This window comes from Panthera pardus, unplaced genomic scaffold (assembly GCF_024362965.1).
Source record: "Panthera pardus isolate Hobbes unplaced genomic scaffold, ASM2436296v1 HiC_scaffold_27, whole genome shotgun sequence".
Lineage (NCBI taxonomy): Eukaryota > Metazoa > Chordata > Mammalia > Carnivora > Felidae > Panthera > Panthera pardus.
Genome location: NW_026526843.1, coordinates 13,195,599 through 13,221,671, shown reverse-complemented (window position 1 = coordinate 13,221,671; position 26,073 = coordinate 13,195,599). Strand labels below are relative to the sequence as shown.

The following is a 26,073-nucleotide window of genomic DNA, read 5'->3' as shown; positions in this document are numbered from 1 at the left end:
CCTCTTGTGAGATCAATCGTGTCTTACATCTTTTTTATCCTTTATTATTTCATAAAGAGAAGGGACAGCTTTTTCTGATGTTGGCTGTTCTGCCTTTGTGTCCTGTGGATAGAACTGAAGACACAGACGGTGACTACTCGGATGCCCATCTGGATGGCTGAAGCTGACACTTGTCGTCTCTACGAGCAGGTGCGAGGCTGAACGTGTGTCCCAGTCAGCATGAAAGATGCGAAGGCTTTTAAAAGCATACTCTATTTTTACCAGTATAAAAGGGAGGCATGTTTATAATAGAAAATGTGAAAATCTAGAAAAATGGAAAATAAGAGAGTATCCCCACCATCTAAATGCATCTGTTATAACCTTTTATGCCGGTGTTTCTTCGCCTACAGAATGGACTTGTAACAATACCCACGGAAGGGTAGCAGAATATGCCACCCCAAAATACGCCACTTTGACATATCGATGCTTTTGGGCTGCGGGCACTTGAGAACAGCAAGTGCAAGAAGAGGCTTTCCCTGACCTTCCCTTACGTGCCTAAAGACAAGATCATCCGAAAGGAACTCAGTGGTCGTAGACCCTCTCCCTGGGAGTTTCATCAACCAGGGAAGATCGGCTCTTATCACAGGAGAGGAGACCAGAAGTCAACGCTACACCCAGATAAACTTTGTCACAGACCGTCATACCTTCCATCTATTCTTCTTCTTCTGTTTTTTAATAAGAAAGTCCTAGTTTTAAAATTTTTTTAATGTTTTATTTTTTGAAACAGAGAGAGACAGAACATGAGCAGGGGAGGGGCAGAGAGAGAGGGAGACACAGAACCCGAAACAGGCTCCAGGCTCCGAGCTGTCAGCACAGAGCCCGACGTGGGGCTCGAACTCACCCACCATGAGATCATGACCTGAGCCAGTCAGAGGCTTAACCGACTGAGCCACCCAGGCGCCCCGCCATCCATTCTTCTTCTGAGGACCTAGCCAACTTTCCTAAATATTATTTACCCTCTTCTGAAAGGCCTATATTCCGCCCCCCTCTTTCCCTGTTAAGATGGTATTAATCCTGAATTCTAAAGGCATCCCTTTGACCGACTCATTTTTCCTGGATATCTATCTCTCCTGTATGCCTGAAGTATACATGCTAATAAATTTGTTTGTTTTTCTCTGTAAATCTCTTTTTTTTATAATGTTTAGTTATTTTTGAGACAGAGAGAGACAGAGACAGAACACGAGTGGGGCAGGGGCCGAGAGAGAGGGAGACACAGAATCCGAAGCAGGCTCCAGGCTCTGAGCTGTCAGCAGAGAGCCCGATGTGGGGCTCGAACCCATGAACGCGAGATCATGACCTGAGTCGAAGTCGGACACTCAACCGACTGAGCCACCCAGGTGCCCCAAATCTGTCTTTTACTATAGGGAATCTCAGCCCATAACTGAAAAGGGTAGAGGGAAAATTATTTGCCCCCCCCCAACACTACTTTGTAGTGCCGGGATGAGTATTAAAAAAATTAACACATGCACAATGCCTAGTGCTCATCACACTGGATATTATCTTTAAGCATCTTAACTTCTTTACATATCATTATAACATATTTTATATGTAATTCCATTTTTTTAGTTAACATAATCATGACCCAATGCCTCCGACACATTATTACTCTTACTGGTAGTATAGGATATTCTGTAGAAAAGAATCCCCAACTCTTACACATTTGATAAAGTAACCTGAAGTCAGTCTACAAAATCCGTGAATATTAACGTTATTTGAAATCTTAACTGACCCTATCCAACCACAACTGCCAAAATAGCCACGAAAAGTCTGTTCATGAAACATCCGTGCTTTCAATTATACCTACATGACTCTAAAAACACTTACAGAGAGCATGCTTTGAAATTGTCCAAAGAAATCTTCATTTGAGCTAAGCTTCAAATAAGTAATTGAATATTTGAATATTTCCGGAATGTCTACTTCTTTCCTTTTCACAAATGACTTGCTTAATGGGCAACAGTAGCCAGTGGAGAATAGATATGCATCAAATCGTGTCTGTGAATGCAAAGTATACTGGATAACTGTGGTAACTACCCAGACGAGAGCCATACGGATGAAGACAGGTAGGCAGTGACCCCCAAATCTCAGGCCAATAAATTATCAATTGACCTGAAGGGTCAGTTCTCACAAGAAATACAAAAAGCAAATATACGTAAAATGTAAGTTCAACTTGGCTAAGGAGTTAGAGAAATGCAAACTTTAGGGGTGCCTGGGTGGCTACGTCAGTGAAGCACCTGACTTCAGCTCAGGTCATGATCTCGTGGTTCGTGAGTTTGAGCCGCACGTCGGGCTCTGTGCTGACAGCTCAGAGCCTGGAGCCTCCTTCAAATTCTGTGTCTCCCTCTCTCTTTCTCTCTCTCTCTCTCAAAAATAAATAAACATTTTAAAAAAAGAAATGCAAACTTTAACAAAATGAGACTCACATATAATAAAAAAGGAAATCCATGATATTTTTGATATAATAAAAAAAGGAAACATAAATATAATGGTAAATCCCAGCACTGGGCAGGCTGCGAGAAGTGTGCCCATTTATGGCCAGCACCACGTGAATGCAGCCCTTTCCGTGGAGAATGTGTGGCCCCTGTCAAGAGACACAGAACATTCCTACCCGTTTGCCCAACAATTCAGCATGTGGAAATTTATTCTAAGCGACTAATCAGAAAAACAAAGTTGTATAAGTTTGTTTTATTAAAATGTCTATGGTCACCTTTTTGATTAATGGAACAAAACCCGTAAACAACTTAAATGTTCAGCCAGAGATCTCAGCATATGGCAAGAATTATATTGGTATGGCATCAGATTAAGCAGTTATCATAAGGAATGCATCTGAGAGTGATGTGAAAGCTTGGAAAATAACTTGAAGTTAATATTTGGTGAGACACAGAGGGACACAAAATTGGGTTACAATGGACCTTTGTACATTTCGGAGGAATCAGGTCTAAGACTTAGTGTATTCCAACTATGCAAGAAGCCATTATTGTAAATACTTTCCCTCTTAACATGCTGTAAAACATCTAACTGGAAGTTAAATGCCATTTTTAAAATTTTCACTGAATTGTTAATGGGGTGCCGAGGAGTAGTTCTTTGAATTACTTTTTCTTGTTCCCATCTTGAGCATTTACTGGGCCTATTTATGCCATAAGTTCAAACGGCTACTAAATTCTACATACCATTAATTACGTTTGCTCACAATTTCTGTTTTTGGACTAAGGAACTTGACTTGACTGGATCCTACATTTCCCTCAACAGCTCTAGCATTTGACTTTCTTTTCCAGCCTTTTTCTTTTCCGTAAAGAAACTTTATTTTTGCCACTCTTTGGGAGCTATTATGTTAAGTAACAGTGAGTAGGGAACCACCAGTGGGGCGTGGAGAGGCTGGACAGCCGCCTAGGCTCGCTCACTAGCTGAGTGGTTTGCTTTGGTTCATGAGCCCCAGGGGGTATGGTTTTCAGGTGCATGCCTCTGCACATCCCCTTCACTATACACGATGAACCAAATGTTTGCCATTCCTAAAATAAGCCAAGCACTCCCGTTCTAGAGATCTTTCTTTATACATACCGCTCCCTCTGGTGGGCTATTCTCATCCCTACCCCTCACATCAAATTGCTAGTCACCTTATAAGTCAAAGTTGAAGCGTAACTTTACTTATGAAGCCTTCTCTTACTCCTCCAGGAATAGCTAATCCTGGTATCATCTCCACGATGTCGAACGTGAAGTGGGTACACAGTCAAGTCCTGAACCCATGCTTGCTTGTGGGAGTTTTTAATGGTGTTGACCACGAAATGCCACGACAGCAAAATCGGGGATCTGTTTCCAGTTTCGGTTGAAATTAAGGGAGACTCTTCATGTAAGAGAACCACACGTTGTGTGCGACGAGTACTAAAATAAGTAATACACGTATAATGCCTAGAAGGGATTGTCACACATAGTTCATACCCAACAAATGTTAGACAGCTCTTTCTACTATTGTAGCTTTCAAAGAAAAGGGCCACCAATCCCGAGGTATTCAGGTCAGAGACATGAAGACCCATGCCATTAGGTAGCCAGCCATCCCTGGTGTTGGTGAGCAAAGATTAAGAACCGTCCGAGATCAGTAATTAAGGTAGCCCAAATAAGATATAGATATTCCAACACAAACCGGGATTCATGGGCCAGAAGAATCAATTTAGAAAGGATGAGAGCTCTTCTCCCCGCCATTCTGGAAACAGGATCAGAGCCCTCTGCAGTCCCTGCAGAGTTTATTATACATAATTATGTAGACATGAGATTCTAATTCCAGAGTGTGGGCACAGTCCCAACAGGCATTCTCGTTCTCATGAAGCCTCAAGTTCAAGACCCCCTTGAGTGGTGTTACGAATAGCTACCTGGGTTGAGGAGACCCTCCTGGTTACGTCCAAGAATAAATCGGGTACCGAAGAGCACCAAGCTACGTGAACACGCCCACCCACGAGTACTGACGACTACAGACAATAAAAGCCTATCTAGGTGAGGCTTATTTCTGTCTGGGGGTGTTACGTAGCTCCCTTGTTCCTTCACGTGCTTTGGCAATATCCTGTGCTAGCCTCTACCTGGGCACTTCTCAGACTCCCTTATAGTAAGTTCTGTGCACGCTCATTGACCCAACTGTCTGCCCATTTTAGAAAATATTTTATGTCATGGAAAAGGACTGTTTTCCCTTAGCACACAGGACCCTTTCCACTGCCTCCCCGCTACTTTGAGGCGGACAAATCCCCGTGCGTGAAGCTGTCTCTAAGGCGCCTTGTGTCTAAACATACCCCAAACCATTCATTCTCTTTGGAGTGTGGCACCTCCCCAGAGCTCTCTACCTGGGAAGCGGAGTATCGACATCCTTCGCTGGGAGCTGCAAATGCCTCACTCCTCTCTACCCATGGAGATCTATTTTAGCCTCTGAGAAAAACCTGTTTCCTCAGCTCCCTTGCTCATACAATGCTATTTTTCCCTCGTGTATCTTTTTTTTTTTTTTTCCTATGTCAGTAGTCACAGCCATTCTTTAGGAGTATAAGATTTTGGAAACCAAGACTAAGAAAACCATTTCCCCTGCTTTGTGCCTTGGCAGATGGCTCTCCTGAATGGTGAATACAAAAAGGTTTAGCTACTTGCATTTGGGATTGGAGGTAGAAAGAAAAATAAACTATCGAGAGGGGGAAAAAAACGGTTGATTGTATCTTGCCACATTCCCAAAGGCTCGTCCAGCCCCAGAGGGCTGGTACAACTTCGTAAGCCCCTGGTTGGCCTCTTTCCCTTCCTCATGATGTCGGATGAGGAGTTAAATTAAAAAATTCTCTCTTTTGGGCAACGCTGCTGTGAATCCTTGTGTAGAATGGCTTTTGAAAATAAAATGAGTAATTGCCTTCTATTTTTTGTCTTAATACTGGGCAGTTTTCTTCACGTGAAGCATATCTTTGCCTTTATTTGTACTGGTGTGAGGTTTTATCATGGATAAGCAGGGTCACAAATCATAATAGAATTGAGAAAATAGATTTTTTTTTTTTTACCTCCGTCTTACAAGCCCAGGTCACTAACGAAATCAATGCCTTAAGTGAAGAAAGTATAATTTCAGATAATTATGCTCAGCTATTTGAAATCAGTTAAAATTTTATTTGTGAGCTCTTTGCGAGGACAAAGGTCTACGCTAAAGTTCCTCAGGTCTCCAGGTAGCATGCTCATGACTGTCAAATTGAGTAGCATGTAGGTTTTTGCTGACTGAATTCATGGCAAGTCCACTATCATTATTTTTTGTTAGATATGTAAGACTTGCTATAATTTCTCTCTTCAGGATACATTTTTATTATACATTTTAATTGTATATTTCAGCAACAAAGCACATGCCACCTGGTGGCTGAAAGAAATATATAACATAATAGATTTTGGAACTACTCTGAGGAAAGCCAAAGGTTCCAAAATTATCACGTTGAATGTGCTTCTAAATCAGTAGCAAACATGTATTTGGGGGCAAGGCACGCACCGTAGGGAATCCCACAGGTTCAAAACTACACATTCGGTGAAGGCTGTCTCCAATGGAGACATGTAATGACGACGCTCCATTTTAGTTATTTTTTTATCTCTTTCCAGAATTTTGTCTTTTGAAATATTTTAGTGCCATTATGTCAGGTGCACCTTATTAAGCAGCGGCCATATTATTTACATACAGAATTGCTTGGTCTGGTACCTTTCCAGAAGACCGAGGAAAACATTTTCTTTTCCCTCAGCTAACAAAGGAGGGAAGTGATTAGGTCATGTGGGAGGCATTGATTTCTTCCAGAATTTTTACTAGAGGAGTCCCTGTGTGCCAGGTGCCACGCTAGCAGAGGGTAAGGTGGGAGAGAGAAACTCCAGAGGAAAACCCTTTGGATCCATAATCAGGTCTGGCTTCCAGCTCACAGCTAACTGGTTGTGTGACCTTTGGATAGCGTGAAGCAACCTGGTTCACACAGAGCACATATGCAAGCCCTTCGTTTTTTGAGGCTTTACTATCCATTTTGTTTGCTATAGTCATAACCGCAGCCACAGAGGCTTGGAACAATGAACCCGTCAAACAAGTCTTCGTTTTCTCTTCCCCCAGCCCCTGACAACCAACCATTCTATTTTCTGTTTCCAAGGTGTTGACCAGTCTGGATAGCTCGTATAAGTGGAATCGTATAGTATTTGTCTTCTTGCAACTGGTTTATTTCATTCATCAAAATGTCCCCAAGGTTCATTCATGTTGTAGCATATGACAGGATTGCCTTCCCTTTTTTTTTTTTTTTTTTTTTGTTTATTTATTTTTGAGAGAGAGGGAGAGACAGAGCATGAGTGGGGAAGGGGCAGAGAGAGAGGGAGACACAGAATCCGAAGCAGGCACCAATCTCTGAGCTGTCAGCACAGAGCCCGACGCGGGCCTTGAACCCACGAACCATGAGATCATGACCTGAGCCGAAGTCGGACACTTAACCGACTGAGTCACCCAGCCGTTCCAGGATTTCATTCCTTTTTAAAGGCTGATAATATTCCGTTGTATGTATATTCCTTCTCTTCATCCATTCACCAGACAATGGACATTTGGACTGCTTCTACCTCTCGGATGTTGTGAATACTGCAGTGAAATGGGTGTACAAATATCTATTTGAGATCTTGATTTCAATTCTTTGGATATATATCCAGATGTGGGATTGCTAGATCATACGATAACTCCATTTCTAACTTTTTAAGGGACCCCCATACTATTTTCATTGTGGCGACACCATCGTACATTCCCACCAGCAACGTACAAGGTTCCGTTTTCTCCACATCCTTGCCGGCACTCGTTATTTCCTGGTTTTTCCATAGTGGCCATCCTAATGGGTGTGAGGTAATATCTCACCGTGGTTTTGATTTGCCTTTCTCTCATGATTGTGATGTTGGCCATATTTTCATACGCTTGTTGATCATGTGTATGTTTTCTTTGGAGAAATTCCCATTCAGGTCCTTTGCTCATTTCTAAAATCAGGTTACTTGTTTTTCCTTGTTGGATTGTGGGAGTTCTTTATATATTCTGGATATAAACCACTTATCAGATACACTATCTTCTGTCATTCCATAGGTTGCCTTTCCACTCTGTTGTTTCCGTTAATGTGCAGAAGTTTTTAAGTCCAATGAAGTCTCCTTTATCTGTTTCTGCTTTTGTCACTTATGCTCTTGGTATCATACCCAAGAAACTATTCCAACACCAGTGCCATGGAGATTTTCCCCTCTGTTGTCTTCTAGGAGTGTTAGAGATTTCGGTCTTATGTTTAGCTCTTTAATTCACTGTGAGTTAATTTTTGTATGTGGTGTAAGGTAAGGGTCCACCTTCACTCTTTGGTGTGTGTGGATATCCAGTGTTCCCCACACCGTTTGTTGAAGAGACTGTTCTTTTCCCAGTTGTGTGGTCTTAGTACCCTCGTTGAAGATAATTTTATTATATATGTGAGAGTTTATTTTTAGGGTTTTTATTCCACTGATCTACGCGTCTGTCTTTATTTTAGCACCACACCGCTTTGATTGTCTTAGCTTTGTAATATGTTTTAAAATCAGGACGTGTGAGGCCTCCAACTTTGTTCTTTTTCGAGATCGGTTGGCAATTCAAGGTCCCTTGAGATTCCATATGAATTTTTGGATTTTTTTTCTATTCCAGCAAGGGGCCCAGAACAATACGACATAAATACCTACGTTTTGATGTGTTGCAGTAAGTGTTCCTTCACCCACATCCCTCACTTGGACACCTACCTGACCAGAGCAGATTCACCTCTCATTTCAAAAAGATCTCTAGCACTGATCATTCATAGTTAATCGTCCCATTTGTAGCCATGGGATTTCCCTACAGTGGCTTATACCCTAGGAGCACTGTCCCGTTTTATTTTCTACGTGTGCCTTTTATTCTGATTAGCCACCCAGTTCCTTCTCCAGGAGCTGGCCTTGTGCCTTATCTTCTATGCCCCTAGGCAATCACTAATCTTTCACTAACTAACAAACCCGTCTCTAACCCACTAAAGCTTTCTTCATGGGGATTATGCCTCATCACCCTGGCTTTGGCCCTAAGGCAACTGGACACTCTCCCTCTCTGAGAGCGTCACAAAGTTGGCCCCTACCAAATATAATATCTGAGAGAGTCACTGTACTACGCAGTGCAGTCTTCAAATGTATGGTCCCCTGAACTGAGTAAACATTGGCCCCTTCCTCAGAACTCAATCAAGAGTCTGCTGCATCTGCCTGCAGCAGGGTCCGAAGGCCGATTGAGCCTTATTCTTCCATTGCGTTCATTGGTAAATGCCTTGAGGTTACTTGAGAGGATGCATCTGCGGAACGCAGCGATGTAATGATTTCCAGATGTGACCAAGACACTTTGCAAGTTCCATTTGTTGTGCCTTATGAGACCAACCCGTGAATAGCGGAAATGACATCCATTTTATCTAAAAACTTGGTTGAGTGTTCCCTGGCTGTTCTGTTACGTTTGAGGAGCTTAATAAAATAGACCCGCCATGTAAACGTGATGATGTGTGAACAAAAGTAAACAAGTTGTGATAATGCTTCCTTTTGGGTGGTGAGATCACTGGCTGGCAAATAGTATACCGACTAACAAGAAAGAGATTCTCTAAAAAAAAAAAAAAAAAAAAAAATGGCGGTGACCAGGGGTGAAGGGGTGGGGGAAATAGGGAGATACTTCCCAAAGGGTACAATGTTGCAGTTATGTAGGAGGAATACGTCTGTAGATCTGGTGTGCAGCATGGTGACTACAGAACACTACACTGAATATTGGAAATTTGCTAGGAAAGTAGATTTCGGGTGCCCTCATCACAAACACAATAATGCCAACTATGTGAGGAGACATGTTCATTGGCTTGACTGTAGCAATCATTTCGCTGTGTATATGGCTAGCCAATCATCGGGTTGTGCGCTTGAAATATACACGACTTTCACCTCTTAAAAAAACTTTAATCTTTAAAAACCAACGAAGCGATTCTGAACAACAGAACTGCATCAGGTTTTGAAGCACGTACATAGATTTTAAAGTGATTTTGGAAAACAAAACAATGCTACTGAGATAAAGGTTCACGGGCTTGAGTGAGAGACTCTCACAGCCGCGCATGCAGACGTTTTGTGGTAAGCGGGTGCCAGGAAACTGGCATGCGTTGGACAATGATAACGTGAGAGGTGCTTTACGTATGTGACTTCACTTAATCATCGCCATAAGCCTGTGGTATGGATGATATTATTGCCCTATTTCATATGTGAAGCTGTTGAACCCCAAAGAGATTACGTGTAGCTGCGTGGCCAAGGCCACACAGCAAGTAAAATGAAGGGCCGTGATTAAAACCCACATCTGTGAGCCCTCTACCAAAGGTTACCGGATAGCTTTCGGGGGGAAAAAGACACTGGGACACCCATGTAGCTGCAAGATGACTGAGGAGTCCTGTATCAAGCCGATGGTGAACGTTTTCAAAATTTGTTTCTGGAAGCTATATGTGAAAGATTTCCAGCATGAATGTTCTTATTACAAGTATCTGCATATAGAAAACTCATTTTTCGAACACTCTATGTTTTTTGTCACTTTAGCCAAATGTACCTTTTTAAGGGCAGGGTCCCCACTCGATACACAGCTGACTTGACCTCTGACTTACGTAAAATGTATGCAAGCCGCCCAAACGTTCATGTTTCCCAGGGGATAGAGAAAAAGGTACGTAAACACTTAGCATCTATGTACCCTACCCCCGCTCTGGACAGATCTCGGACCCCTAGAGACCCATTCGCTCATTCAGCAAACCTTATCTGACTACCTGTTATGGCCAATGAACTGTGCTAAGGGCAGTAGGAAGTAGACAAAGATAAAAAATTAAGTTAAAAATGTGGCCTCTTTATACTATTGGACCTATCGATCTTGCTGGAAAATTTCCTAGCTGTCCTAGGCTCGTCAAATTCATCCCAGGTAACTGGTTAGGGTGGTTAAATATTATAGTCATTCATTTCTCTCGAAAAGGTTGTGAGGCCCATCCCACCGCCATGCTGTAAGAATATAAGAATCTAACTTCAACTCACTTATAATTATTATTACTGTGACAAGAACATTTAAAAATCTCCCAGTGAATTACCAGTGGTAGCAGTTTTACTCTTTAACACTAAGCAGCAGTTAAGAAATCATATTAGGTCTTCTGGCAATCTGTTTTAATACTAATTAGCTAATAAAGTAATTACCAAAAGTAAGAAATATATTACTACTATGCTGTATTATGATTTAGCTGAAATTGCATATCCAGATGCATAATGTGGAATTTCTAAAAATTCCATTTAGAAAATTTAGCAGTGTATTTAAATATTTCTCATTCACAGGCAACCAGCTGTGATAGAGGAAGCTGTATTTAAATAGTTAGTCAAAATTGAAGGTGCCAGCAGATTTCACACAGAACACGTGAAAAGGAACTTTTTATAAACTCTGTTTACCTTCTTGGCGTGGACTGTCACAACATACCAAGACTGAGGCGTTGGGTTTATTTTAACCATCTGAGTACATTGACGAGCTATGTGATGTGCACTCTTTTCTAAGTGCCCGATAACAGTCGCTGTTGGTGTGAGCGGTCATGACCTTAGTGTACACAGTGCGATACGCTTGGAACACAGCTTTCGCTAACATCTGAGCGTACTCAACGATAACACGTTCTTCGACCTGACCGTATACATCTTTGGTCTAGGATACGGTTATAGACTAAAGTGGAAGCAAGCCTCCTAATGTTGAGTCAGCCACAGAACAAACAATGCAAGAAACCTATGAAGACGTTTTCCTTTCCCTTTCTTCTCTCTTCCGGAAACACATCATAACAAGTCATAACAGGACAGATACTAATCCAGTCAAATCCCTTACAGCACAATGAAGCAAACCTAGCCAGCAATCGATATTAAATTGAAAGGACCACAGTTCTTGTTTGCCTTTTAAAAGGGAGCATTCATCATTAAAAATTATTGGGAGCCTAATTTTGCACGGCCTTATGCAAAGTGAATCACGCGGATGGTTTCTTGGAACCTCGCAACCTTTATCAGACAATAAAAAAAAAGAATTAAAAACCCAAACATGGAATCAAATCATCAAACCAAGACGTGTCCAGAGAAGAATGATCACAAAGAAAACACCGTCCAATAGCATTTGAGAAAACTACATGAGTAGGTGGATTGTGAAGCATGTGAAGAAGCCGTATGACCCCACAGGGCTGGAAGAGCGAAAGGTTGGCTCTTCCATGAGCAATCTGGGTAAACTCAGCAGAAATTGTGGAACTTCGGGGGTGTTTAGTGGGCTAGGGTGGCCAAAAACATTTAATGTAAAAAAAGCCTGGACAAGGGAAAATAGAGACAGAGAATAAAGAATGAAATGAGATCTGTTGCAAATACGAAAAAAGAGTATTTTGTGCTTCGTGGTAGAACTGATTATTGCAAAAAAACACAAAAAACAAAAAACCTTTGCTAAATTAAGTTGTGATTTTACATGCCTAAATGAAAGTAAATACAAATGAATATGCAGTAGTAATTCGTGGGCTTAACTCTACCTACACAACAGTTGCTAATCTCCGCAACTGGTCTTGCCTAGATGCCTATCATAAGCTCGAAACAGATGAAAAACAAAAGCGCTGGGATTTAACAAAAAAACTCAAAGCCAGACATAGATTTTTAAATTGCTGAAACATAAAGATTCCTCAGCCACCATCTATGACATTTTTAATTGCATGCAAGATTGTATAATGTTGGCTGATTAAAAATTATTTAAAGAAAAGATGATTCAACTACTTTGAATTTACCACCAGAAACCTTCTACGATAATTTGCATGGAACTACAATGGGATGTATTTTGAGGGGCTACAAAAATCATTTAAAATTCTGATGCTGTCATCACCATAATTCACTGATAAGTATTAGAAGTTATCTAGGAAACAGTGGTTTAGCCTGCTCTTCTGAGATACCTTGATTTAGTACAGAGCACGGAAGCTGTAATTATTCACTGAGAGGCAAAGGGAAGAAGAGAAAAACTCCCTGCAGGTCACAGCCACTGGCAAAGAAATCCAAGTGAAGACAAACAAGCCCTTGCCTCTAGGTGTGAGCAGTTTGGGTATAAAAACCTAAACGGGCTCCGACTTGTTTTTCTTTATTTTTCCAGTCCTTTTACTGGACCTTTATGTGTGTACCTTGAGATGGATTTTCCAGAGAAGGGTCCCCAAATGTCTATCAGCTGCTCACCCCGAATGAGGCTCAGTCTTAGGACTTCTGACCAGTTACCGCTGAGTCAGGTCCACATCTTTACGTATTAACCTTTTAACCCGATGACCTATCATTCCATTCCATTCACCCAACATGCACTGAGCACCCAGACTGCGCCTGGTGCTGGGATATATAACCTACATGCTGCCGGGCGTGGAGAAGAGGAAGAGCCAAATACAAACACGGATTAAGACAACGGTCCCATGAGAAGTCTACGAGTTGATGGGGGAAAGACTTAGGTACGATCGACTCTAAAAGGTAGTGACTACTTACACTGTTTTGAGGAAGCACGGTCGGTTAAACAGCTCAGGGAAAGGCTTTCGTTGAGGTGACGACATTGGGGATCCAGCTCGAAGCATTTTCGCGTGATTTCCAAAGGCATGGATGGGACTAGGTAAGGCTTCCAGGCAAAGGGAGCAACAGAGGCAACTACCTAGAGATGCAGAAAAACAAAACAAAACAAAACAAAAGAAAAAGGTAAGAAGTGGTTAGGTTTGGTTAAAGGGTAAGGAAAGGTTCAGGCAGTGAGTAAAGATGAGAACTGTCAATCTGCCTTCTGGAAAGAGTGGGCATGAACGGTGCATTTGTTGTGTGCCCATATGCTAGGTATTTATCATATATCAATGCATTTCATTAGACATGACTAATTCAATACTGGATCTCTTCTTCAATGTTCCCCAAAAGTGATGTCTCAGCCGACTGAAGCCTGCAACAAACAGGTAACTAACTCTGCTGCTGCAGCCCATTCATTCCACCTGGGGACGATTCGAATCCTAAGAGTCTACCTTAATGTGAGTTCAAACACATTCTTCTCTCTGGCACGCCTTTATGGAGAATAGTTCTCCCCTCTGTAAACGTACAGAAATTGAATCCCTTTCCTATAAGATATGCCTCCAAAGGACTCTAGACAACTACCCTTCCAGATTTACAGGTGAGACACCGTCCGTCTCCTCAGTGGCTTCTCATCTGATGTGCTTTCCCAACTTAAAGGTTCCCTCCCGGATATTTTCTGGTTGTAATATCCCTCGGGAAATACAGTAGTCAGAGTGGCACGTCCAACAGAGAACAGAACAAAATGATCGCCTTCTTTATTACAAGCACCGCGTGTCACGAACGAAGCCTATTGTACAAAGAATCCATATGCTACAGCTGTGGGTTATCTCACAAGATGGAAGGAGCAAGACCTTGAAAACAAAAATACACCAGCCACTAGGATCACCTAGAGCAGCTCATCTCACCTTCTCTGGACCTCAGTTCCCTCTTCTATAAAATGGAGCTAGTGGAATCACCTTCTTCATCAGGTTGTCATGAGGATAAGGTAGAATTACACATCAGACAAAAACACCTAAAACGGTGCCTGATACAAAGCAAGTTCGATGATAAGTAATGCACAAGAGGCATAGAGAGATCAAGACAACGGATGAAGGTCCATTAACCTAGAACAAGAAGCGAAAGAAGTCGCAGTTTGCTTGAATACAGAACCAGTCTTAAAATATGGTTACCTAGTGTTTTTTTAGGGAAAAATTATTCATTTAGTGTAGAGGCCAGAAACAGGAAAGAGAGTAAGACTTCTTGGATTTGGAGACTTCCCAGAGAGATGAAAGAAACGTAGGCAGGCAGGAAGCCACTTGCCTTAAGCAAGGAGATCATAAAAGCAAACTTTAGGTGGCAGACAGGGACATACTCTGAGATTACGAAAATGATCCTGGAAAGACAGAGAAATTTCCACAAACTCAAAATTATAACCAAACTCCCCAAGTATAATGATGGCGCAAACCTGAATCTACCACTGTGGACTGGAGTCTAAGCAGTTAAGCCCGACAGCCAACGACAATAGGTTACAATTCTTTTGAGACAGTTCTGATTTCAAATGATCTTTTAATATCAAACTGGGTGGTGGTGATTTACATAGATAGTATCGTAATCTTGCAGGAGAGCAAGAAATTACAGAACAGGGACAATGACGATAATAGCTGAAAGATATCTGAGATCTATCTAACCACCATCATGTGATTTCCCAAAGCTGTAATCTCCATGAGGGCCTGGACTGTTTGGTTCTACTGCTAAAATCCTAGTGTTTAGCATAGTGCCTGGCACGAAGCAAGTGTTCAAAAATGATTAAACGAATTGAAGCGATGGTACTTCGATTTACGTCAATCTTTTCTCTCTAGTAATTAACAGGAAAGCACTTTAATTAAGAAGGATATTCAAGGGGACAAAAAGGAGAGAAACTGCTAAGTCCTCTTCTGCAGCTAGTCTTATCGTGACGAGGACCTTCGTGGGCTACAGGGGACGGCACACACAAAAGAGATGAGAGAAACGCAACGTAGTGCGTGAAGCCTCTGTAAGGGAAAAAAGAGGAAGGTTCAGACAGCCTGCATGGGCCAAAGGTATTGAACCTGTGGAAAGCCAGTGTGGTTTTCCCTAAACCGACCCATTATTTAATTGTCAAATCTACCTGCTGTCCTGTAATCAACTAGACATAGTCTTAGTGTCTTATTATCACAAATGAGAGGTGAATGTAGTCTTGGAAATCACTACAATTATTTTCAGTCTTTACCAAAAAAAAGTCTAAGCAACATCAATCTGCTGAGCTACCCACATCTTTCACCAGGGTGCCCAGGACAACGTGTGCTACTAGTCTCCAGGATACAGTTCATGTTGCCTCCTGTGGCCGTAACAGGCCAGGAGATCTGGAACGCTGGATCAAAAACAGCCGTGATTTCATTAGCTGATACTATTGAACGACACGCCAGTGAAAGTCACCTGACGCTTACACCTTCTCCCTTGCAGAAGATTAATCCTGATACCGAGGATAATTTTGATTGCCGTAACACAACATAAGCAGAAAGCCTTATGTTTGGACCTGCCTTCCCAGTACTACCATGCTGCCTCTTAAGACTTTCATGACCAATAGAAAAGATGGATGGAGGGGAGGCTGCATGGCTCAGTTAAGCGTCTGACTTCAGCTCAGGTCATGATCTCTCGGTTCGTGAGTTTGAGCCCTTTGTCGGGCTCTCTGCTGTCAGTGCAGAGCCCGCTTCAGATTCTGTCTCTGTCTCTCTCTTTCTCTCCCTCTCTCAAAAATAAACAAACATTAAAAAGAAAGAAAAGCCTAATGGAAAACTAATGTTTTTTAAAAAGGAGAGGGACAGGACTAAGAATTCAGTTTTCAAGAGCGAAGGTTTGGGACACCGTGTCAGGGAAGGAACACCTAGTTGAGTCCTGACTTAGAGCAAAGGAAACCTGGAAGGGGTGGTGTAGAAAGTACTTATATTATTTACAGCCTCATGAAAGAAAAAAACTGTAGCAGCTTTCATAACAACCTTGCTTGTTGTGTGTGTGTGTATAAACGCACACACAAATATATATTGCGTAGTAACAATTGTACATAGATTCACACACACAATTTGTCGCCCTCTCCTCTTCTCCCCTTGTTGTTTTATATAAGGATGGGTGCTGGAAATTAATTACAATTAGTCTTTAGATTATATCATGTTTAGGTGCAATGAGAAGAGTATTGAATGGCAGCCAGAGATGGACAACATGACTGTTGGAACTTTGCACTGACGAAAGGAAGAAGCAACTTCATTTGAGGAAGGACAGAAAGCATAGAGTGTTGTCGTATGGAAGGTAAACAGGTGTAGAAGGATGGATGTGGATACTAAGTATCCACCCAAGAGTGGATGGTCCAAATGCACACGCTCTCTGACCCTGGCCCTGGGACTCTGCGAATTCCGTTTCTCCTTTGCTAGCTGGCACCCTCTTAAGTTTCGCCAAGGGGTTGAATTCTGCCCGAGAGAGACTGCAAGTTGGGAGGAGATAGAAGGGACGTAGGATCGCTGAACCTGTCAGCAGTGCCCAACGACCGCTCTTGACCCTGACAGTAGCAGCTGATTCCAAAGCCACCTGCTCTCAGCATCCCAAGACCCTTCTTCTGTTCGTCCATGATGACAGTATTACAGTTACCTGCCTTACAGAGTCACGGAAGAACATCACAGCGCATCAGACTGAGAGAACCAGGACACCCAGGATTTTTTGTTTGTTTGTTTATTTTTGTTCTTTCCTAGCTCCTGCCTTATCAATCAATGTCACCTTAATCAAGTTTGCTTTAGTCTGTTTCTTATATTATAAACTGTGTTATTGCAGTGTATTTTATTATGATCTACAAGAGTACTAGGAGCATTGATAAGAAAGTATCTGTGAAGCTTCTTAGCTATGAAAAAAGATATAAGTTTTGGCTAAGGTTTAATATGGCCAGAGAAATAATTTTCCATATTAAACCTTTGGGAAAATACACAGGCACCAATCCAGATGAATGACTAATAAACTGAAAATCAGTCAAATAATAATACAGCAGAACAGCAGGGAAATGTGTTGTTTTTCTTCCCAAATGATTTCATGAAGAAAAACTTAAACCTCAAGTAGATTGAATAGCAAAACAGGATTTCAGGGTAAGATGCCAATGGCTGCCTTTCTGGCTTTCCTTCTATCTTCCTTCTTTTCTGGAAGAGGGAGCAAGTAGGGGTGGGGTGGGGGCTGTTTATGCCGTGAAGCATCGGAAAGGAGAAGACTGATGGCTCTTCAGTAATCCTGACTCTCAGAGTTCTAATGAATCTCTGCTCAAATCCAAATGCAACATCCCCTCAAGAATTCTTTATCGGTGGTGGACTGAGCAAAAGCACAGATTAAATACCACGTTAGAAAAGAGAGTCAGAGCAAACCAAAAACAAAAACGAAAGAAGAAAGGTGTAAAGCCCCGTGACATCCATAAACAACAATTAGAAGGCATCACTGTCAGATTGCTGTAGGAGTCCCAAGGCTAAACAGTTCTCTAAGAAGCAAATTCACATGAGGCTCCTGGGTGGCTCAGTTGGTTAAGCCTCTGACTTTGGCTCAGGTCATGATCTCAATAGTTTGTGAGTTCAAGCCCTGCGTCTGACTCCGCTGTCAGCGTGGAGCCTGCTTCGGACCCTCTTTCTCCTTGCCCCTCCCCTGCTCTATTTCTCTCTCTATCTCTCAAAAAATTCCTGCCCCTCCCCTGCCCTATTTCTCTCTCTCTCAAAAATAAGTATTTTTTTTAAAAGTCAAGTTACAATGTGTTTTGACCTACTAAAATGGTCCAAAAATATAAACGAACCCACTTTTCAGCCTTGGTAAAACAATTTCAGTAAGATTCTTCTCTTTCTTGAAATGTTTTTCAAATGACCCATTGAAATATTGAAATATTGTGGCAATTTGTGTATATCAGTAAAAAATAATACTAAGAGTAATAACGTAAAACCAGACATGCTTATATTTAGGATATTATTTCCAGCACCTCTTATTTCCCAAGAAGAAGTTGGGGGTTTTTTGGTGGCTGTGTCCTGATCAGTCCCTCTCTATATATATTAAGTAGAGATGACAGTTATATTGTGTTCTCTGTTCCACTTGAGAAGCCAAACAACATGAGCTTCTCTTCTTTTGTGTGTCATTCTTCTTGCAGCTTTCACGGTTTGGACATCAAATTTGAAAAGATTCTATTGTTTTGGTGTCTTCTTTCATTTTGTTTCTTTTGGTTATATTGGGTGTTTCAATTTCTGGCCCTTCCAAATGATTTAATTTCTTATTTTATAGAACATTTCCTGTTAATGTCCTCTCCAAATATGTCTGGCACACCGTAAATTTGACTCTGTATTCTGGAGGAATACCAAGGTTTTGGACTATGTCATCTCCAGAAGGACATACAAGTTGTTGACCTTGCCATTGGATGGAAGGCAATGTTCCGATTTTCTTAATTTCCTTGAATATGCGCCATGGAAGCCTACCACGACTGCCTTCAACTATAGGATTTCAGTGCTAATGAAAGTGAGAACTTTGGTAAAGTTTAAAAATGAGCATTTGGTGGTTCAAGGGCATTTCCCTTCAATACATTTGAGAATATTATTTATTACAGTGTGGTCTCATCTGCTTTATCGCTAAACTAAGAGATCTGGGAGGACAGAGGCAGTGCCTTTCACCTTGGTATTCAGAGCCTCGATGTGTAACAGATAGTCAATAAGGATTTAAAATGAACTAAACTTTACGGTTGAGCAGATTACTTGCAGTCGGGCTATCTCATATCTTAACTTCATATGTTCCTGAATTCACAGAGTTCTTGGAATCTGAAAGGAAAGGCAGTGTTCTATTCCCAGGACAGATTGAGTAAAATATGTTAATTCATTTTTCAATATACATTTTGACCCTTTCAATGTGCAGCTACCAAGTCAACAATTGGGATGGGGATGGGAAGAGGGAGTGGTGTTGGTTTGTTTTAATTTTGGAGAGTTTGTCTGTGCGGTATTAGATGAAAAGTGGCTCTCTAGGAACCCTGAAGATTAAGTCTGCCTTTTTCCAGAAAAGCTCTGAGGGTAAGTGTTTCACAGTCAGTGGGAAAGAGGGGAAAATGCATGGTTAAAAAGAACGGAATTACTTGAAGTGGGTAATGATTTGAATGAGGAAAAAACCTACCTGAGGGTCATGTGTAATTTATATGTTATATGCATAGCTATGCTAGTTTCTCTTCATCCATTCTTCCCCTCTGGGCCAATCTGTTCTTGCCACTAGTCTCAATAAATGATAAAAGCAGAGTCTCTAATGGATTGAAGACATCTTATATAATAATATTTAATAATGAGCTGAAAAAGAGACCCCAAAATATTTACCTTTGGAGCTAAAATCCACTTTCCAGTTCTTGCCAGTCCTTTGTTACTATGGAATTAACGTATGAAATTATTTCCTTGTAGTTTCCAATATGTTCACCAAATTCAACTTCTTTTATTTGCAGGACATCTTTTAGAAATCTCTCTTTTATAAAATCCTTCAACTTTTTACACACACGTATTAACAAAATGGAAGCTTTGATCAATCTGTTTAATTTCAGGTTGAAATGTTAGCGCTTAGAGAGATTCAACCCATCGGTACAGGTCTCTGGGTTTGCACGACACAACTGGCCAACTGACCAACGCAAGTCTGACCATTCACCAAATTTTAAACCGGAGAATGACATGTCCTACACTTTTGACCAGAAACCCTCTTTAAGTGGCCACAGAGGGGTAGGAATGGAAGACCAGGCTCCCCGGGCCGCTACTCCAACACAGGCCAGCCCTGCTACTTGTCCCCCAGGACAGATTCTCAAGGAGAAGTGAGAGTGTCTATCGGTGAGCCTCCTCTCCCTTCAAGGTTCAGGAAACTCACATCTCTGGAAACGCAAGCAGAGAAATGAGAGGAGTCATCATTATACGGTCTGTTTGTACTTTTTTTCTCATTGCCCTGAGTACTTGGATCCTATAGATTTGGTTTTCTGGATATTCTTTCATCCATAAAGATAATAAAAATGAAATTTTATTGAGTAGCTTCAGCTATAAGAAGTAAAATGCCCAAGAACTTTTACTCAGTGCAAAAGTTGGAGGTCATACGTTGAACATTTTTTTTTTTTTACATTAGAATATTTTACCACGGGGAAATACAAACAGAATCCAGATAATATAAGTTAGAGTTCAACATTTCCAACAATGAGTATCCTGAGAAAGGTCAATTAGCAATAGTGCAGATACGTGGCTGTAGTATCTGTCTGAATAGTTATTGGATGATGGGGATTGAATTAATTTATACATAATTTATCCTTCGATTGTGATCTTAGATATAATTGCATCACATCCTGTCAGATCTGAATTTCTTTTCTCTAAACACAACACATGCCACTCTCATGACAAAATAATCTTATGGACAGAAGAATGCTAGTTCTTTAAATCACTAAGTTTCTAAAAATAGATGTTTTCTGCAGATAAAATGGTAAAGTTAGTGCCCCTAAGTCACTTGAACTTTTTTTGCACATGTGGTACAAATAATGCTACAGATGACATTGTACGAATAACAGCCGCACATACTGTGGTTCCTTTTCCCCCTTTTTCTTTCTCCCTCTCTGTTTTCCCAAAAAGATATTCAGTAACAGGATTCAGGAAAATATATTTTTAATATTCTCTCCTGGGCCATTACGAGGAACCTCACTGAAACAATGGTATTTCCCACTTCTTGTGGCTCTGGAGTGCAGAAGATGAAATTCTAGACTGGAATCTCATCTAGCAAGCAAGACTCTTTTAAAAAACAATGATGGTGTTCGTCATGCTCAGCTCTGTAGAGGTTGTTATTGAAATGAGTGGTTAACAACCGGATAATTGATGAAAATAGAAAAGTAACTAAAAGATACCAGGAAGTATAAGCACCCATGGATTCATTTTAACATAATGGTTCCTAGCTTTTGAAAGAATTAAAAATAAGCAAAACAAGCAAATAATCCCATCATCCTCTTCTACTCATCATCCTTATAGAGACTTAGGTAGAAAATGCATATACAGGGGCGCCTGGGTGGCTCAGTCGGTTGAGCGGCCGACTTCGGCTCAGGTCATGATCTCACGGTCCGTGAGTTCAAGCCCCGCGTCGGGCTCTGTGCTGACAGCTCAGAGCCTGGAGCCTGTTTCGGATTCTGTGTCTCCCTCTCTCTGACCCTCCCCCGTTCATGCTCTGTCTCTCTCTGTCTCAAAAATAAATAAACGTTAAAAAAATTTTAAAAAAAAAATTAAAAAAAAGAAAATGCATATACAATCTGCATTTTTTTTAATATCTCGAAGTTTCTTTGACTTATGAGTAAAAGGAAGTAATAACTGTCTGTGCCAGAAAGGCACCCTTCTAGGTGTTTTGTAAACAGTATCTTAGTTAATCCTCATAAAACTCAGGGAGATTGAGCTTGTCATATACCCATTTCACAGAGGAGGCAATGAATACTCAGAAATGTTAACTGCAGGGTGCCTGGATGGCTCAGTCCGTTAAGCATCCAACTCGGTTTTGGCTCAGGTCATGATCTCATGGTTCATGAGTCCGAGCCCCTCCTCATGCTCTGTGCTGATGGCATGGAGCCTGCTTGGGATTCTCTCTCTCACTTTCTCTGCTCTCCCTCCCTCCCTCTCTCTCTCCTCTCTCTCTCCTCTCTCTCTCTCTCTCTCTCAAAAATAAACAAACATTTTTTAAAAAGTTAACTGCCCTAAATCATAGAGCTATTAAATGGTTTACCAAGAATCTCACCCCAAGTCCTTCTGGTTCCAAATTTCGTATTCTGTAAAATCCTCATATGTCTAATTTTATGTTTCTTTCACATTTACACATCAGTAAAGATTTCAAAAATTCCATAATTAATTTTCTAGGTGATTCACTGGAGCTTCTACTCTCCATGAGCTCCCCATCATTGAGTCTATTCCAGCATTGGGTGTTTATCGATGAATATTTCAGCTTTGACTGGAAGTGGTTAAACCATAAGAATTGTAAGGTCCCTTTAAACACCAAAATTCTGTGATTAACAACAATGCTATGCACATACAACAGCTATACAGGGGATCCTCTGTGATGACAGTTGTTCCTATACTGTGATCCCCTGGCACAAGACTGAGGCCAGTTTTCTCATGAAGACCTTATGTGAGTAGACATTACTCAATTTGAGTCAGATCAGGGAAATAGAGCTCCAATTTTGAACTGAAAAAGAAGATAGTCAATCACAGATCCATGACACTGGCTTATACAGATGTCCTGCTTTCCTCTGACTCACCCTTGGAGCTTCAGAAAGAGATAAATTGTATTTTTGATATAGTAATCGGGATACAGTCACACCATAACTCATATCTTCAGATTATGCCTTTTCAGCCTTGCTTTATGTCCCTGATTTTGACCCACGTTTTGAACTGTCCAAAGGGAATCTCTACAACAAAAGATGTGGGGCTGGAAACAAGAACAATTTTGAAGGAAAGTTTTAAGTTTAAATTTCTCGGGGAAAATGATACTCTTATAAAAGCATGGGACAAAAAAGACCCTCAATATTTTTGCAAAAAAAAAAAAGGTTTGCTGGCTGGGGATAGGACTCTGGCTCCTCAGATAGAATTGAGCATGGTAAAAATGGAAGGATTCTCATCCCCTTTCTGTCTTTCTGACAAAGCTTTGGTTGGTGTTTTGGAACTTGTACAGCCCATGGGAGTAATTCTCACAGTAGATTGTTTGGCTATTAACTTCCTATTTTTTATTTCACGATCTTTATTATCTTTGAGTTGTCCGAGGGCAATGGAGCTTGTTTCCGGGCTCTAATCTTTGACAGAGAGTGAGAAAGATGACATTTTTTTCAAGTTAGAGAATGCTCAGAAAGAGAATGAGGAAACAAAACACATGCTATTATATCAGCATCGGCTTAGAAAAATGTGAGTCTAGAGAATATAGGTGGTATGAGTGAGCTGTGTGAACGGGTACTCGTTAGGAGCCAAAATTACAAAGAGCCTCTGAAACAACATACTCTTCTTTATTAATCCTCCAGAAATAATTTGTGAAAAATCAGCCAATGCCTGGAGTACTCAGACTTTAATACATTAATAGCTGACACCTTAGATTCTGGGGGATAAAAAAAAACACGTTACCTGCTGTAATATAAAGAAGTACCCCGGAAAAATGGAATATCGGGTTGGCTGGGTATGATCTAATCAATTAATCAACTAATCTCACCTTCTCCAATTCCTCAGTGCCCTACTGGATGACGGAATAAGTTTACAGGTGAACACTACCGCTTTGCATGGCTCCATTTAGCAGCAGCAAAGGCAACTGTCTCTAGTAAGAGACAACTGAGACATATCACGCGTTCAGAATCAAGTCAAGGATGATAGTCGAAGGAGCAAGATGAATGGAAGAAGCCCACCATTGGCAAAGGGGGAAACCAGCTGATTTAAGAGACCCTGTCATACATAATTGATGTGAACTGTTTTCCATGTCCTTTACTGGTTTAACCAAAGGTTGAGTATCAGTACTTTACCACTTGCAAACATTTATGTCCCAAGTGTTCATCTTTGGGGGGAAAATCTATTATGCTTCCAAAATTACCAGTGCCTTGATTCCTTTGTGGACAAGGACCTATGGAGTACCTGGAAAACCTCAAGGACCTGAGGTCAAATCTTGACTGTCGCTGACTACCTTGTGACCTTGGGCAAATCACTAATTTCCCTGAACCTTGACTTTTAAAGAAGAATCTCTCCCTTGTAGTATTGTTCAGAGAACTAAATGAAATAATGTTTGGAGGCAATATGGCTAAGAAGAGGCACTCAGTAGATAAAAGCTACTATGGTATGGATTAGATTATGATCTGAAAGCTACCAATTTCCACAAAATTTGCAAAAGTGAGCAATTAGTACAAGGTTTCTCAAAGTGTATATGATACCAAAAAAAAAAAAAAAAGGTGTCCATTGTCAAATAAGTTTGGGAAAGACTACGTGCTATATCCCTTTCCCCCTTGTAAGTCAGAATTCATTTTTAACATAACGGAATTTGCGGGAAAATCCCAAAGTTTAAAAACCTGTTTAGCTTTGGAACACCTGGGTGGCTCAGCCGGTTGAGCAGCCACTTGGGCTCAGGTCCTGACCTCACAGCTCAGCTCCCGAGTTCGAGCCCCACATAGGGCTCTCTGCTGTCAGGGCAGAGCCCCTTTCAGGTCCTCTGTCCCCCTCTCTCTCTGCCCCTACCCCGCGCACGCTCTCTTTCTGAAAAATAAACAGTAACACAAATACCGTTTAGCTTTATGGAAGCAAAGGTCTTCTAAACTTATTTGATCTTAGAAATGTCTCTTCCCAGAAGATATGTTAACATATTAGCTCTCAGGGTTGTGAGTCTGAGCCCCACGTTGGGTGTAGAGATTACTTACGGAAATTTAAAAAAAACAAAACAAAACCAGCAAGGCAGGCCAAATGAGGAATATGAGAGTGAGAGACCCCTGATGAGGGCCAGAGTTCTGTTCGCGTTTTATTCATTTGGGATTGGTGGGGTTTGACTGACTAAAAGTGCCTCGGGAATGAAGGCTCTCCAGGAGGTTGGTGACATGCCTTGGTGCAGTTGTTTATTTGCACGTCGGTGTGGTCCTATGGCTTCACTTGCACATTTGTAGAAAAACCATGAGGCTATTGCAAAATCTGTCTCACAATATTTGCCTTCGTGTATTTTAGGAAGAACATCAACTTTGTGTTTCTTTCCATTGCCATAAATAGTGCTGGAGTTTTCTTAACGCTTTTATTTATTTATATATTTACTTCCCCTTTTTAAGCTAGCAACTTCCTTTAGTTTACTATTGTTCTATATGGATATCACGTGTCCTTCTAGGCGCTGCAAGAGAGACGGCAGGACTAAAGGGTTGGGTTTTTAAATTACTTTGAAAGCTAAAGAAACAGAAGGCATGGAAGCTGTTACTTCTGTTATTTTTAGGAGTATCCACTTGGTCATTTTTAAGCAGCAAAATATTCTGTATCAAAGCATTCATTCTCATGACTTGGATTTTAATCACCGATAAGTTTTTAGCAGTATTATTCGTTGTAGTTTATTCACATTGTAGCCGTACTTGTTGTCAGATTTCTGCCTCCACACCCATACGAAAAAGAACGTTTCACAGTTATTGCAGTCAAATACAGTCAACTCTCAGAACAGTTTCTAAAGTTGAACAAAGGTAGGCATTTAAATCGTCTGATATTTACTGTCCAAATCTGGCCTTTTCAGCTATCACAGTCCTTGGAATGTGCATTATATTTTCAGGTAAAAATTTTTTGCTCATTCTATTGAATCTTGTTAACATTTATAGTAAAGGACAAACAATTCCTCTATCCTGATAAAATATATTGTAGCTTCCCGAATCCTTTGCATCTAGAATAAATGCCAACTTGTTTTGGTATCCATTACCACTTTCAAATTGCATTACACGATATAATGCAAATGTGAGTTCTTAATTAGCAGGATCTGTTTTGTTGAAATGTACAACAGTAGAGGGATTTTTCAACATACTGCAGCTGTTTACCTAAGGAGGAAACAAATTTCACCCCACTAAGAGGAGCTGAATAAGTGCATGTGTTGTTATGGACAGATCCTTTAGTGTTTCCCTAAGTAATGCTTTTTCATAATGGATTTCACATGGAATATATAGCAAAATTTGCCATTGCTGCCCACTCAATTTCTGCCTCTAGGTTTTTAAAAGAGAAGAAGACGAAAGTTGTAAGGGCAATGAGGAGTGGGGGTTGATTATTAACAGAGAAAGGATTCTTTATGAAAGATGCAGTATTTACCAAGGTCATAAGAAATATGCCTACATACACATATCTACTTAAATATTCATTTAAATACCGTACATGCATCTGTATATACATGACAGGCTGCACCGAGCAAACAGTCGCATGAATATAACCCGAAGGCAGCCTCATGAAATGA

At 40.9% G+C, this 26,073-nt stretch overlaps 1 long non-coding RNA gene across 2 annotated transcripts in view; it reads right to left on the bottom strand.

The window, feature by feature from the left end:
* Positions 1 to 26,073, bottom strand: part of LOC109250487 (uncharacterized) — a 347,132-nt gene that overhangs the window by 319,027 nt on the left and 2,032 nt on the right. For both annotated transcript variants that reach the window (XR_008418372.1, XR_008418373.1), the window contains exon 2: positions 13,063 to 13,222. This is a non-coding gene — a long non-coding RNA (uncharacterized LOC109250487). The remainder of the gene's footprint in view (positions 1 to 13,062; positions 13,223 to 26,073) is intronic.